The sequence below is a fragment of the Eleutherodactylus coqui genome, chromosome 2, assembly GCF_035609145.1.
Source record: "Eleutherodactylus coqui strain aEleCoq1 chromosome 2, aEleCoq1.hap1, whole genome shotgun sequence".
NCBI lineage: Eukaryota > Metazoa > Chordata > Amphibia > Anura > Eleutherodactylidae > Eleutherodactylus > Eleutherodactylus coqui.
In genome coordinates, this window is record NC_089838.1 from 26,375,172 (window position 1) to 26,388,878 (window position 13,707).

Sequence of the window (13,707 nt, forward strand, 5' to 3'; positions counted from 1 at the left end):
ATACTCTACATCTAGGTCAATGTTTCCCAACTCCGGTCCTCAAGGCACACCAATGGGTCATGTTTTCAGGATTTCCTCAGTATTGCACAGGTGATGTAATTATTGTCGGTGCCTCAGACATTGACACAGGTGTTCTTACTATAGGATATCCTAAAAACATGACCTGTTTGGGGGTCCCTGAAGACTGAAGTTGGGAAACACTGGTCTAGGGAAAAGAAGGTTTTTACACCAACATAGAAGGGGGTTCTTTACTGTAAGAGCAGTGAGACTATGGAACTGGAGGATGTGGTAATGGCGAACTCATTAAAAAAAGTTCTAAAGTGGCCTGGATGCCTTTCTTGAGTGATACAATATTACATGTTATAGTCACTAGTTACTTCAGAAGGGTCGGTGATCCAGGGATTATTCTGGATCAACATTGCAGGATAATAGGATGACTATGTTTTCAAGTCTTTACAGGAGATAAATATCTTATGAATAATGGACTTAATTCTGGCATTTTACCTAAAAATGGTTTCAGATTGTAGCTTGATGGAAGAGAATTATCTAAAGACCATTTAGGCTGATATATAATTCATCAGCCTGATCGATATATCCAAGAACTGATGCAAGACTTTCTTGTTGTCAACCCATAGACTAAACAGAAGGTTATTTCAAGAAGAGACCTTCTAAATTGTTATTCTAGACTTTAAAGCCTTAGCTTTCTCACACAACAGTGCTGCACCCCACAAGAGGGCTATAACCGGAAAAGTAGGGGTCTACTGAGGTAGGATGGTGCCACTAGGCAAGAACTCATACTGTAAATTGTACCCTATAGTAAGGATCCCTTCATATTTGCATTAAAAGGGTTGTCCGCTTACCAGCCAACCCTCCAATAGGGCTGTCTGGGGTAAAATAATAGACTGAGCTATACATGCCCCTATGTCACTGTCCAGGATCTAGCCATGCAGACCATTTTTTTGTAATAGCTGCCATCACAGGAAGTCAGGTGACCGTGCGGCAAATCAGTCATGTATTCCACCTTTTAGGACAAGCTTGCAGAAATACCATAAACCGCAATACTAACATATTGTATGGTATAAGTTCAAGGGGGCTAAAAAAAGGGACTTTATTATTCTATATAATAAAAGTTTATAACAAAAACTATTCCTTTTCTTCTAATTAAAAAAAAAATAAAAAAATCCATATTTGGTATTGACACATCCATAAGAGTCCAGTCTATCGAAGTAGTGTACTATACATCCAGCACTGAAAACATTGTCAGAAAACCAATATGTAACGCCGGAATTGTGCTTTTTTGGTGACCCTGTCTCCATGAAAATATGTAATGAAAAGTGATCAAAAAGTCATATACACTCCAAAATTGTACCAATAGAAACGACATAACATCTTGCAGATAATGAGCCCTCGCACGACCATGTATAATAGGTGGGAAAAAAAAAAGAAGTCATGGTGGTCAGAAGAGGGTGACAGATAATAATTTTTTTTGCAAATAAATTTAGTTTTACGGCAAAAAAAACAACTCTATAAATTTGGTATTGTGATCGTCCTGAACCACAGAATAAAGTTCTCATTTTTGCATCATTGTATACGCTGTAAACACAAAGCCCCCCCCCCCCCCCTCCCTCCCAAAGATGGCATTGGAAACAGAATTGTGCAAAATGGTAAAAAAGGTGCGAGCCAATCAGCGCTCGGTGGGAGGTGCACGCTGAACAAGCGCAAACAAGCTCTGGCCAGTCGCTGAGAGGCAACGAACCTCTAAACGTACAGCTCCCCTGCTATAGAGTCTCATTCACATCTCAGCTGTTACAGAACCTCTTCATATACACCTCAGCTGCTGCAGAACCACTTCATATACACCTCAGCTGCTGCAGAACCTCTTCATATACACCTCAGCTGCTGCAGAACCTCTTCATATACACCTCAGCTGCTGCAGAACCTCTTCCTATACACCTCAGCTGCTGCAGAACCTCTTCACATACATCTCAGCTGCTGCAGAACCTCTTCATATACATCTCAGCTGCTGCAGAACCTCATCATGTACACCTCAGCTGCTGCAGAACCTCATCATGTACACCTCAGCTGCTGCAGAACCTCATCATGTACACCTCAGCTGCTGCAGAACCTTATCATGTACACCTCAGCTGTTGCAGAACCTCTTCATATACACCTCAGCTGCTGCAGAACCTCTTCATATACACCTCAGCTGCTGCAGAACCTCTTCATATACATCTCAGCTGCTGCAGAACCTCTTCATATACACCTCAGCTGCTGCAGAACCTCATTATATGCACCTCAGCTGCTGCAGAACCTCATTATATACACCTCAGCTGCTGCAGAACCTCATTATATACACCTCAGCTGCTATAAAACGTTGTCAGAAAGACCTCAGTTGCTACAGAATCTCTTCATATACACTAGAAATCTTTCAAAAAAGCACGTGTGTTTCCTATAATACATAGATCTGATCCCTCCTTCAAATCCATATAAACTAAACTTACTGTGTGAAAATTGTGCTATAAAACTTCTTCATATACACCTCAGCTGCTACAGAACCTCTTCATATGCACCTCAGCTGCTATAAAACCTTGTCAAAAATACATCAGTTGCTACCGAACCTTATATAATACATCTCCAGTGCTATAAAACAGCTGCTACAGAACCTCTTCATATACAACTTGATTGCTATAAAACCTAATTACATAACCTCAGCTGCTACAGAACCTCTTCTTATACACCTCAGTTGCTACAGAACCTCTTCATATACACCTCAGCTGCTGCAGAACCACATCACATTACCTCAGATGCTACAGAACCTCTTCCTGTATACCTCAGATGCTGCAGAACTTCTTCATATACACCTCAGCTGCCACAGAACCTCTTCATATGCACCTCAGCTGCTATAAAACCTTGTCAAAAATACATCAGTTGCTACCGAAGCTTATATAATACATCTCCAGTGCTATAAAACAGCTGCTACAGAACCTCTTCATATACAACTTGATTGCTATAAAACCTCATTACATAACCTCAGCTGCTACAGAACATCTTCATATACACCTCAGCTGCTGCAGAACCGCATCACATTACCTCAGCTGCTACAGAGCCTCTTTATATACATCTCAGCTGCTGCAGAGCCTCTTCATATACACCTCAGCTGCTATAAAACCTTGTCAGAAAGACCTCAGTTGCTACAGAACATTATATAATACATCTCCACTGCTATAAAACAGCATCACATTACCTCAGCTGCTACAGAACCTCTTCATATATACGAGAAATCATTTTTAAAGGATTTGTGTGTTTCTAATAATAAATAATATTTAAAATACTATCCAATAATAAATAGATCTGATCCCTCCTTAAAATCCATGTTATCTAAACTAACTCAATGTGTTAAAACGCTGCAAAAACAAAGTTCTCATATCTGCTGGGGCAGAAAAGTATAAAAAAAATTTTTTATGATTATTCATAGGTGTCGCCGTGGTGATCAGCGGCTGGAGGAGGCTCTCTCCTCCTGCATTTCGATTGGCTCTTTCCTTCTGACCAAATTAAATAATTCCTATCGAAAGTGGACAACACTGATGGGAAATTCCAGGTTTCTGGCCAAGAAGTCCACCATCATGACAAAGGTCAGGAGCTACTTCAGGTCAGTTGGTCTGAAAAGACGTACAGGCCGCGTCATCTATCGAGAAAGTGGAGATGTTCCTGCTGATCCTCATTGTAAAATAAGAATGGTGGGGGTGTGGGGATGCTGTTAGTGCAAGTTGGTGTCTGATCATTGTTTTCACCTTTTCTTCCAAAAAGAACAGGAGCAAGTAACTGCAAGACCGTCAAACACAAACCAAGAGATAGATTGCATCATGATGCAATGATAGTCAGTCTAAGACAAGCACCAACCTCCAAGGACAGTCAGCCCAGAACATTCCAACTAGCTGCACTGAAGACCATTTCCGATGAACCATAAGAAGGTCTGGGACGCCCGGCCCTGGAACCACCGCAAGGGGAGTTCCCTGATTTCTGGGGGCAGCAGAACATGAACAACCTGTCTCCAGAACACGTAATCCTTAAAAGCAGCGGCCAGGAGGGCATGCTGGACGACAAAATCATCAACATGGCCCAGGACCTCCTGCTGTGCCAGTATTACAACTTTGATGGCCTGCTGCTCTCCTCATCCCGGGGTACAACGTGGTAAAAGAGGCCGTGCAAATCCACTATGATGAAGAAAGGGCACACTGGCTGGCAACCTATTAAAGATATTACCCCTTTAATGATTGTAACAGGTTGTAAAATAAAACTGTTGGGGGTGTGGGGATGCCGTTAGTAAAAGTTGGGGTCTGTTAATTGTTTTTACCTTTTCTTCCAGGAAAACAGGAGCAAGTAACTCCAGACCGTCGAACGCAGACCCAGAGCTAGTTCGCATTGGACGCCACAAAACCTTAAATAATGTAAGATCCTTCATTCACAATTAGTATATATTCTCATGTTTTAGTATATGTATGTCAGGGGTAATATGACCCCCCACTAAGCTGGGTACTCATTTTACCAATTTTAGAAGAAGGCCTTTAGATGCCATTATGATTATTCATAGGCGTCGCCGTGGTGATCAGCACCTGGAGGAGGCTCTCCCCTCCTGCATTTCGATTGGCTCTTTCCTTCTGACCAAATTGAATAATTCCTATCGAAAGTGGACAACACTGATGGGAAATTCCAGGTTTCTGGCCAAGAAGTCCACCATCATGACAAAGCTCAGGAGCTACTTCAGGTCAGTTGGTCTGAAAAGACGTAAAGGCCGCGTCATCTATCGAGAAACTGGAGATGTTCCTGCTGATCCTGATATTAAAATAAGAATGGTGGGGTTATGGGGATGCGGTTAGTGCAAGTTGGTGTCTGATCATTGTTTTCACCTTTTGTTCCAGAAAGAACAGGAGCAAGTAACTCCTGACCGCCAAACACAAACCAAGAGATAGATTGCATCATGATGCAATAATAGTCTAAAACAAGCACCAACCTCCAAGGACAGTCAGCCCGGGACATTCCCACCAGCTGCACTGAAGACAATTTCCGATAAACCAAAAGAAGGTCTAGGATGCCCGGCCCTGGAACCACCGCAAGGGGAGTTCCCTGATTTCTGTGGGCAGCAGAACATGAACAACCTGTCTCGAGAACACTTAACAATCCTGAAGAGCAGCGGCCAGGAGGGCATGCTGGACGACAAAATCCTCAACATGGCCCAGGACCTCCTGCAGTGCCAGTATTACAACTTTGATGGCCTGCAGCCCGCTGCTGCTCTTCTCATCCCGGGGTACAACGTGGTAAAAGAGGCCATGCAAATCCACTATGATGAAGAAAGGGCACACTGGCTGGCAACCTATTAGAGATATTACCCTTTTAATGATTGTAATAGATTGTAAAATAAAAATGGTGGGGGTGTGGGGATGCCGTTATACAAGTTGGTGTCTGATCATTGTTTTTACCTTTTCTTCCAAGAAAACAGGAGCAAGTAACTGCAGACCGTCGAACGCAGACCCTGAGATAGTTTGCATCGTGATGCACCAATAGTCAGTGTAAAACAAGCACCAACCTCCAAGGATAGTGAGCCCGGGACATTCCCACCTGCTGCACTGAAGACCATTTCCGATGAACCAAAAGGACCAGGAGGCGCGGCCCTGGAACCACCGCAAGGGGAGTTCCCTGATTTCTGTGGGCAGCAGAACATGAACAACCTGTCTCCAGAACACTTAACAATCCTGAAGAGCAGCGGCCAGGAGGGCATGCTGGACGACAAAATCATCAACATGGCCCAGGACCTCCTGCAGTGCCAGTATTACAACTTTAATGGCCTGCAGCCCGCTGCTGCTCTTCTCATCCCGGGGTACAACGTGGTAAAAGAGGCCGTGCAAATCCACTTCGATGAAGAAAGGGCACACTGGCTGGCAAGCTATTAGAGATATTACCCTTTCAATGATTGTAACAGATTGGAAAATAAAAATAGTGGGGGTGCTGTTAGTACAAGTTGGTGTCTGATCATTGTTTTTACCTTTTCTTCCAGGAAAACAGGAGCAAGTAAATGCAGACCGTCGAACGCAGACCCAGAGATAGTTCGCATCGGACGCCACAAAACTGTAAGATCCTTCATTCACAATTAGTATATATTCTCATGTTTTAGTATATGTATGTCAGGGGTAATATCACCCCCCACCAAGCTGGGTACTCATTTTACCAATTTTAGAAGAAGGCCTGTAGATGCCTTTATGATTATTCATAGGCGTCGCCGTGGTGATCAGCACCTGGAGGAGGCTCTCTCCTCCTGCATTTCGATTGGCTCTTTCCTTCTGACCAAATTGAATAATTCCTATCAAAAGTGGACAACACTGATGGGAAATTCCAAGTTTCTGGCCAAGAAGTCCACCATCATGACAAAGCTCAGGAGCTACTTCAGGTCAGTTGGTCTGAAAAGACGTAAAGGCCGCGTCATCTATCGAGAAACTGGAGATGTTCCTGCTGATCCTGATATTAAAATAAGAATGGTGGGGGTTTGGGGATGCTGTTAGTACAAGTTGGTGTCTGATCATTGTTTTCACCTTTTGTTCCAGAAAGAACAGGAGCAAGTAACTCCTGACCGCCAAACACAAACCAAGAGATAGATTGCATCATGATGCAATAATAGCCTAAAACAAGCACCAACCTCCAAGGACAGTCAGCCTGGAACATTCCCACCAGCTGCACTGAAGACCAATTCCAATGAACCAAAAGAAGGTCTGGGACGCCCGGCCCTGGAACCAACGCAAGGGGAGTTCCCTGATTTCTGTGGGCAGCAGAACATGAACAACCTGTCTCGAGAACACTTAACAATCCTAAAGAGCAGTGACCAGGAGGGCATGCTGGATGACGAAATCATCAACATGGCCCAGGACCTCCTGCAGTGCCAGTATTACAACTTTGATGGCCTGCAGCCCGCTGCTGCTCTTCTCATCCCGAAGCACACCGTGGTAAAAGAGGCTGTGCAAATCCACTATGATGAAGAAAGGGCACACTGGCTGGCAACCTATTAGAGATATTACCCTTTTAATGATTGTAACAGCTTGTAAAATAAAAATGGTGGGCGTGTGGGGATGCCGTTATACAAGTTGGTGTCTGATCATTGTTTTTACCTTTTCTTCCAGGAGAACAGGAGCAAGTAACTCCAGACCGTCGAACGCAGACCCAGAGCTAGTTCGCATCGGACGCCACAAAACCGTAAGATCCTTCATTCACAATTAGTATATATTCTCATGTTTTAGTATATGTATGTCAGGGGTAATATCACCCCCCACCAAGCTGGGTACTGATGTTACCAATTTTAGAAGAAGGCCTTTAGACGCCATTATGATTATTCATAGGCGTCGCCATGGTGATCAGCGGCTGGAGGAGGCTCTCTCCTCCTGCATTTCGATTGGCTCTTTCCTTCTGACAAAATTAAATAATTCCTATCGAAAGTGGACAACACTGATGGGAAATTCCAAGTTTCTGGCCAAGAAGTCCACCATCATAACAAAGCTCAGGAGCTACTTCAGGTCAGTTGGTCTGAAAAGACGTAAAGGCCACATTATCTATCGAGAAAGTGGAGATGTTCCTGCTGATCCTGATTGTAAAATAAGAATGGTGGGGGTGTGGGGTTGCTGTTAGTGCAAGTTGGTGTCTGATCATTGTTTTCACCTTTTGTTCCAGGAAGAACAGGAGCAAGTAACTCCAGACCGTCGAACGGAAGACCCAGAGATAGTTCGCATCAGACTCCACAAAACCATAAATAATGTAAGATCCTTCATTCACAATTAGTATATCTTCTCATATGTATGTCAGGAGTAATATCATCCCCCACCAAGCTGGGTACTCATTTTACCAATTTTAGAAGAAGGTCTTTAGCTATATAAACCACGTGGGGATTGAACTTGCGACCTTCAGGTTGTGAGCAAGAGTTTAAGACTGCATTTCTGCTACCTTAACACTCTGCATCACATGAGAAGATGTCATATCATTGTTGTTAGTGATCATTCTGTTTATTGATATTTATAGTGTTTTCTGCTTATTTTAGATACAGTGGTGCATCCTGATTAGAATAAGTCATGCGTCCTTGGCAATTGTCTTCTACTTCCCAAGTGTTGGACCCAAGTCTTGCTTTATTACCACAAAATACATGGTATACAGCCAGAGGTGATGACTCTACCTCACGTCAATGACATGGTGGCCACCATGTCAAGATCAGAAGACCTGCACTTCAGTACGAGGCAGATTCCAGCCTAAGTCTCTTTATGAATGTTCACAGAACTTAATAGAGTATTACCATGCAGTGGTCAGAGAGCCCAATTCTCCTAAGGTCTAAGCGCAGAACAGGGACTTCATAGTGATGTGACTCCATGTTGGATACACACCTTTCGTAAGAAGACAAAAGAAAACGCTTCAAATAGATGCCATTATGATGATTCATAGGAGTCGCCATGGTGATCAGCGGCTGGAGGAGGCTCTCTCCTCCTGCATTTCGATTGGCTCTTTCCTTCTGACCAAATTAAATAATTCCTATCGAAAGTGGACAACACTGATTGGAAACTCCAGGTTTCTGGCCAAGAAGTCCACCATCATGACAAAGGTCAGGAGCTACTTCAGGTGAGTTGATCTGAAAAGACGTAAAGGCAGCGTCATCTATTGAGAAAGTGAAGATGTTACTGTTGATCCTGATTGTAAAATAATAATGGTGAGGGTGTGGGGATGCTGCTAGTACAAGTTATTGTCTGATCATTGTTTTCACCTTTTGTTCCAGAAAGAACAGGGGGAAGTAACTCCAGACCGCCAAACGCAAACCCAGAGATAGCTTGCATCGTGATTCACCAATAGTCAGTCTAAAACACGCACCAACCTCCAAGGACAGTCAGCCCGGAACATTCCCACCGGCTGCACTGAAGACCATTTCCGATGAACCAAAAGAAGGTCTAGGCCGCCCGGCCCTGGAACCACCGCAAAGGGAGTTCCCTGATTTCTGTGGGCAGCAGAACATGAACAACCTGTCTCCAGAATACTTAACAATCCTTAAAAGCAGCGCCCAGGAGGGCATGCTGGACGACAAAATCATCAACATGGCCCAGGACCTCCTGCAGTGCCAGTATTACAACTTTGATGGCCTGTAGCTCGCTGCTGCTCTTCGCATCCCAGGGTATAATGTGGTAAAAGAGGTCATGCAAATCCACTATGATGAAGAAAGGGCACACTGGCTGGCAACCTATTACAAAGATGGCAATATTCTTGTGGCCGACAGCATCAGGACCTCCAATCTGTCTCTATCCATCTGTGAGCAGATTAACAACATCTACCGTGCAATCGTCCATGAGCCGCTCCAACACCTGAAATTTCCCCAAGTGGATCAGCAGCGATCGGATAGACAATTGGAAAAATGGCAACAATAGGAAACTTTATACAAGTTTTGAAAATTTTCTTTAGAATACCCCTTTAATGATTGTAAAAGATTGTAAAATAAAAATGGTGGGGGTGTGGGGATGCTGTTAGTACAAGTTGGTGTCTGATCATTGTTTTCACCTTTTGTTCCAGAAAGAACAGGAGCAAGTAACTCCAGACTGCCAGACGCAGAGATAGTTTGCATCATGATGCACCAATAGTCAGTCTAAAACAAGCTCCAAACTCCAAGGACAGTCAGCCCGGGACATTCCCACCAAATGCACTGAAGACCATTTCCGATGAACCAAAAGAAGGTCTAGGACGCCCGGCCCTGGAACCACCGCAAGGGGAGTTCCTTGATTTCTGTGGGCAGCAGAACATGAACAACCTGTCTCCAGAACACTTAACAATCCTAAAGAGCAGTGACCAGGAGGGCATGCTGGACGACAAAATCATCAACATGGCCCAGGACCTCCTGCAATGCCAGTATTACAACTTTGATGGCCTGCAGCCCGCTGCTGCTCTTCTTATCCCAAAGTACACCGTGGTAAAAGAGGCCGTGCAAATCCACTATGATGAAGAAAGGGCACACTGTCTGGCAACCTATTAGAGATATTACCCTTTGAATGATTGTAACAGATTGTTTTTACCTTTTTTTCCAGGAAAACAGGAGCAAGTAACTAAAGACCGTCGAACGCAGACCCAGATATAGTCCGCATCGGACGCCACAAAACCTTAAATAATGTAAGATCATTCAAATTAGTATATATTCTCATGTTTTAGTATATGTATGTCAGGGGTAATATGACCCCCCACCAAGCTGAGTACTCATTTTACCAATTTTAGAAGAAGGCCTGTAGATGCCTTTATGATTATTCATAGGCGTCACCGTGGTGATCAGCACCTGGAGGAGGCTCTCTCCTCCTGCATTTCGATTGGCTCTTTCCTTCTGACCAAATTGAATAATTTCTATCGAAAGTGGACAACACTGATGGGAAATTCCAAGTTTCTGGCCAAGAAGTCCACCATCATGACAAAGCTCAGGAGCTACTTCAGGTCAGTTGGTCTGAAAAGACGTAAAGGCCGCGTCATCTATTGAGAAACTGGAGATGTTCCTGCTGATCCTGATATTAAAATAAGAATGGTGGGGGTTTGGGGATGCTGTTAGTGCAAGTTGGTGTCTGATCATTGTTTTCACCTTTTGTTCCAGAAAGAACAGGAGCAAGTAACTCCTGACCGCCAAACACAAACCAAGAGATAGTTTGCATCATGATGCAATAATAGTCTAAAACAAGCACCAACCTCCAAGGACAGTAAGCCTGGAACATTCCCACCAGCTGCACTGAAGACCATTTCCAATGAACCAAAAGAAGGTCTGGGACGCCCGGCCCTGGAACCAACGCAAGGGGAGTTCCCTGATTTCTGTGGGCAGCAGAACATTAACAACCTGTCTCGAGAACACAACAATCCTAAAGAGCAGTGACCAGGAGGGCATGCTGGACGACGAAATCATCAACATGGCCCAGGACCTCCTGCAGTGCCAGTATTACAACTTTGATGGCCTGCAGCCCGCTGCTGCTCTTCTCATCCCGAAGCGCACCGTGGTAAAAGAGGCCGTGCAAATCCACTATGATTAAGAAAGGGCACACTGGCTGGCAACCTATTAGAGATATTACCCTTTTAATGATTGGAACAGATTGTAAAATAAAAATGGTGGGGGTATGGGGATGCCGTTATACAAGTTGGTGTCTGATCATTGTTTTTACCTTTTCTTCCAGGAGAACAGGAGCAAGTAACTCCAGACCGTCGAACGCAGACCCAGAGCTAGTTCGCATCGGACGCCACAAAACCGTAAGATCCTTCATTCACAACTAGTATATATTCTCATGTTTTAGTATATGTATGTCAGGGGTAATATCACCCCCCACCAAGCTGGGTACTCATTTTACCAATTTTAGAAGAAGGCCTTTAGATGCCATTATGATTATTCATAGGCGTCGCCGTGGTGATCAGCGGCTGGAGGAGGCTCTCTCCTCCTGCATTTCGATTGGCTCTTTCCTTCTGACCAAATTAAATAATTCCTATCGAAAGTGGACAACACTGATTGGAAATTCCAAGTTTCTGGCCAAGAAGTCCACCATCATAACAAAGCTCAGGAGCTACTTCAGGTCAGTTGGTCTGAAAAGACGTAAAGGTCGCATTATCTATCGAGAAAGTGGAGATGTTCCTGCTGATCCTGATTGTAAAATAAGAATGGTGGGGGTGTGGGGTTGCTGTTAGTGCAAGTTGGTGTCTGATCATTGTTTTCACCTTTTGTTCCAGGAAGAACAGGAGCAAGTAACTCCAGACCGTCGAACGGAAGACCCAGAGATAGTTCGCATCAGACTCCAAAAAACCATAAATAATGTAAGATCCTTCATTCACAATTAGTATATCTTCTCATATGTATGTCAGGAGTAATATTATCCCCCACCAAGCTGGGTACTCATTTTACCAATTTTAGAAGAAGGCCTTTAGCTATATAAACCACGTGGGGATTGAACTTGCGACCTTCAGGTTGTGAGCAAGAGTTTAAGACTGCATTTCTGCTACCTTAACACTCTGCATCACATGAGAAGATGTCATATCATTGTTGTTAGTGATCATTCTGTTTATTGATATTTATAGTGTTTTCTGCTTATTTTAGATACAGTGGTGCATCCTGATTAGAATAAGTCATGCGTCCTTGGCAATTGTCTTCTACTTCCCAAGTGTTGGACCCAAGTCTTGCTTTATTACCACAAAATACATGGTATACAGCCAGAGGTGATGACTCTACCGCACGTCAATGACATGGTGGCCACCATGTCAAGATCAGAAGACCTGCACTTCAGTACGAGGCAGATTCCAGCCTAAGTCTCTTTATGAATGTTCACAGAACTTAATAGAGTATTACCATGCAGTGGTCAGAGAGCCCAATTCTCCTAAGGTCTAAGCGCAGAACAGGGACTTCATAGTGATGTGACTCCATGTTGGATACACACCTTTCGTAAGAAGACAAAAGAAAACGCTTCAAATAGATGCCATTATGATGATTCATAGGAGTCGCCATGGTGATCAGCGGCTGGAGGAGGCTCTCTCCTCCTGCATTTCGATTGGCTCTTTCCTTCTGACCAAATTAAATAATTCCTATCGAAAGTGGACAACACTGATTGGAAACTCCAGGTTTCTGGCCAAGAAGTCCACCATCATGACAAAGGTCAGGAGCTACTTCAGGTGAGTTGGTCTGAAAAGACGTAAAGGCAGCGTCATCTATTGAGAAAGTGAAGATGTTACTGTTGATCCTGATTGTAAAATAATAATGGTGAGGGTGTGGGGATGCTGCTAGTACAAGTTATTGTCTGATCATTGTTTTCACCTTTTGTTCCAGAAAGAACAGGGGGAAGTAACTCCAGACCGCCAAACGCAAACCCAGAGATAGCTTGCATCGTGATTCACCAATAGTCAGTCTAAAACACGCACCAACCTCCAAGGACAGTCAGCCCGGAACATTCCCACCGGCTGCACTGAAGACCATTTCCGATGAACCAAAAGAAGGTCTAGGCCGCCCAGCCCTGGAACCACCGCAAAGGGAGTTCCCTGATTTCTGTGGGCAGCAGAACATGAACAACCTGTCTCCAGAACACTTAACAATCCTTAAAAGCAGCGCCCAGGAGGGCATGCTGGACGACAAAATCATCAACATGGCCCAGGACCTCCTGCAGTGCCAGTATTACAACTTTGATGGCCTGTAGCTCGCTGCTGCTCTTCGCATCCCAGGGTATAATGTGGTAAAAGAGGTCATGCAAATCCACTATGATGAAGAAAGGGCACACTGGCTGGCAACCTATTACAAAGATGGCAATATTCTTGTGGCCGACAGCATCAGGACCTCCAATCTGTCTCTATCCATCTGTGAGCAGATTAACAACATCTACCGTGCAATCGTCCATGAGCCGCTCCAACACCTGAAATTTCCCCAAGTGGATCAGCAGCGATCGGATAGACAATTGGAAAAATGGCAACAATAGGAAACTTTATACAAGTTTTGAAAATTTTCTTTAGAATACCCCTTTAATGATTGTAAAAGATTGTAAAATAAAAATGGTGGGGGTGTGGGGATGCTGTTAGTACAAGTTGGTGTCTGATCATTGTTTTCACCTTTTGTTCCAGAAAGAACAGGAGCAAGTAACTCCAGACTGCCAGACGCAGAGATAGTTTGCATCATGATGCACCAATAGTCAGTCTAAAACAAGCTCCAAA

At 44.0% G+C, this 13,707-nt stretch overlaps 1 protein-coding gene across 2 annotated transcripts in view; it reads right to left on the reverse strand.

Annotated features, from left to right (window-relative positions):
- The window catches only part of LOC136610341 (tetraspanin-11-like), a 131,052-nt gene that overhangs the window by 65,650 nt on the left and 51,695 nt on the right, over window positions 1–13,707 (reverse strand). Inside the window, exon 1 of one of the 2 annotated variants that reach the window (XM_066589573.1) lies at window positions 2,800–2,841. The exons of the other annotated variant lie outside the window; for it this stretch is intronic. The gene's annotated coding sequence lies outside the window, so the exon portion shown is untranslated. Of the gene's footprint in view, window positions 1–2,799; window positions 2,842–13,707 lie in introns of those variants that run through there. 2 annotated transcript variants of the gene reach the window in all.